The sequence below is a fragment of the Punica granatum genome, chromosome 4 (genome assembly GCF_007655135.1).
Source record: "Punica granatum isolate Tunisia-2019 chromosome 4, ASM765513v2, whole genome shotgun sequence".
NCBI lineage: Eukaryota > Viridiplantae > Streptophyta > Magnoliopsida > Myrtales > Lythraceae > Punica > Punica granatum.
Genome location: NC_045130.1, coordinates 11,961,512 through 11,964,728, shown reverse-complemented (window position 1 = coordinate 11,964,728; position 3,217 = coordinate 11,961,512).

Genomic DNA, 3,217 nt, shown 5'->3' with positions numbered 1-3,217 from the left:
AGAATAGAGGTCTTACGAAAATAATCGATATCGAAACAATCAATTTTAAATTTGCATTCAAAGTCGAATATCGAAGCATATTATAATTCATTAAATAATTCAATATCGAAGCAATTAATTTGAAATTTGCATTAAATAATTCATTATACAAATCAAGATTCAACCCAAAATAAGAATAATTAAAATAAACTACTCAACTCGAAGTTCATGAAGAAAAGATTTTCATCAAATTATGAAATAAGAATAAAAGAAATATTCAAGGCATAGAAATAAAAAAAAAGTCATACAATTGTGAAGCTATATCCATAACTGATTAAAATATAGATCACGTCAAAATAATCAATATTGAAACAACTAATTTCAAATTCGCATTAAAAAATTCATTCAATAAATCAAAGTTGAACCAAGAAAAAATGAATTTTGGAGCAGGAATGAAAGATGTTTAGAATTATATAAATATATATATCAAGTACGGTTCTGCTTTCCCTTTTGCTTCCCTTTTATATATATATATATATATATATATATTCATAATTAAAGATAACATTATCTTATGGTGATATATAAAGATTTCGTGGAAATCACCGTGGATATAATATACGGTAAATTACATGCAAATTACCCTTATTGAGCTATATCAATTCTATGTAATCTATTTAGTGGACGGTGTAGATATAATGTATATATTCTATTTTCGGTGTGAATCCTAGTATTCGGAAGCTTAATTAGGCCTCGAATAATTCAGTCGAGCCGGGTGGGTCCACTAAGGGGTAAAACTTTTTCAGCGTGAATTTTCTGCATTCATAAGGACTTAAACTCGAAACCTTGCTTAAGCGGAACAAGTCTTGAACCGCTTGAACCAACCCACGTTGGTAATATTATGAATATATTCAGTTAGAATAACATATATGAAAATATTTTTTTATAGAAGAATATAAAAATTTCTTTAGTATAAATGATGATGTGGCAACGCTATAGAGTTTCGTATCGAACCTAAATAAAAGGGTACGAGTGGTCACAAATAGTATCGAGCTTGAAACATCTTAATTATCAGACAAAAATGTGTGCCACTGCGTTATACCCTCTTTTGATGCTTCTTTTTATGTATTTGAACACGTGGCGGTGTGGGAATTTAGTTCAGAGCTTTGTTATTATTATTATTATATATATATATATACATATATATAGTTTAGTAGGGGGGACGACCCTCATTATACTCCTTATAGCTTGTGTGAGTTGGTTGAAAATAGGCAAGGATCACCTTGAGCTTGCCAATGTAGCTCAATTGCGGTGTTGCTGATGATTAAATGGGGGCACTAGAAGCTGTATGTGGTTGCAAGTTGTGACGAGACAGGAACATAGGTCTATACAAATAATAAGAAATAAAGCAAAATAAACGGACATAAGTTCCATTAATGAGAATTGAGTGGTCCCAAACTCACAATTGATATGGTTTGGTATTCTTACAAATCCCATGTTGAAATCTCTTCTAAGTGTTTCATCTAAACAAACATTTATGAGAATTGTGTTAGTATGAGTTTGTGGCTTACTAGCTTCAATTAATTATATTCGGTCTTTGATGGCTATGGTCTATATTCAATATTTATGATCTTGTTTTTCAGCTCATTTGATACTATGTTATTGAACCCGTACTTTATATGGGTTTTGTATGGAAAATTTTATCGTAAGAAATTATAATTTAGAAATAGATATGAATTCTGAACTTTATATTATGATAAATAAATTTTGTTTCCTATATTATAATTTTGTATACATTCAACTTTAAATCTATTATGATAAGTAATTATTAGAGGGTTTATATAATATATCCGTAATTCATTTGAATTATCAATATAATTATCAAGAAATGATTTTTAAAGTTCTAACAATTCAAAATTTCTAAAAGTTTAAAATTTCACCATATTAATTAAATAGTTAATTAAAATTTTAAATTTCAGCATTTTCTTGTATATCATTCTCAGTCACTTCTATATAAAAATATATTATTTGGGTACACATATATTATTTCAATTCTTCCTAGGCCGATCTATTCAGAGCAAGATTATTCAATTGAACTTTTACGAGATTAGCTATAATTTAAAAAATTCTTCAACAAAGTTTAAGCTTATTTAGATTTGAATGCATTTTATTCTTAATAAAAAAACATACATCTTCAATTATCTCCAAAATGGTCATTATCTAAGCAATATTCCTTTTAAGCTTATTTTTTTTCCTTTAAAAAATATTGTAACCATTAATTTGTCATTATTAGTTTAAGTATTTAAGGGTCAATTTATCAAAATATAATGCTTAATTATTAAGATATAATACTCAATTGATACAAATATCAATTAAATACAGATTGATATTTCTTATCCTCACGATTTTATAAAATTTACCGTTATGACCTTATTATTATTCTATTGTCAAGTTTTTATATATATATATATATATAGAGAAAAGTATAATTTTAGTCATGTAGATTCGAGTACTTTTCTATTTTTATCATTTTTGTGTCGCTTTTGTCATGTACGTTTAAAAGCTTTTCTATTTTCTGTTTTTATTTAGTATGATTGATAAGACTTTAATAAGCGGTTGGAAAAGATTACATGAACACAGTGCATGCATGAAAAGCATGCATGATGTTTTCTTTTTCTTCTTAACTACTGAGGAGATATTATTGTGTTTAACAACCAAACCCACTCAATTTTTCCTTCACGTGTAAGCTAAGCCAGAATAAATTTAATTAAGTTACTTATTATATTACATTCCATACAGTTAGAAAACCTAAAGTTCCATAAATTTAAAAGCTATTGTTAATATTAATTAGCATTTCCTTTGCTTAAACGGTGTCATATATCAGCTGCTGTCTCCACTATAAGATCATAAATTCAGTCTCCATTATAAGATCATTATCGCGTAAACATCCTTCTTATTTAATCGTGATGTTTAGAGTTATCGGGTATGGTAATCAATCTCCAACTCTCGTAGGTTCTGCCTGATCCGATTAACGATTAAAATTAAAGGGGAAAATGTGATATACAGTCGTAAACCCATGCCGAAAGTTAAAAAAGATGACAAAATTCTGCAAAATTTGTATAATAGATTTGTTTTTGGCTTTGATTTTTTTTTTTGGTAATAGATTTTGACAAATTTCTTTTTTCTTTCAACATGGCCTGGGCTGGGTGATTTTGTGTTATGGTGATGATGGTTTTTG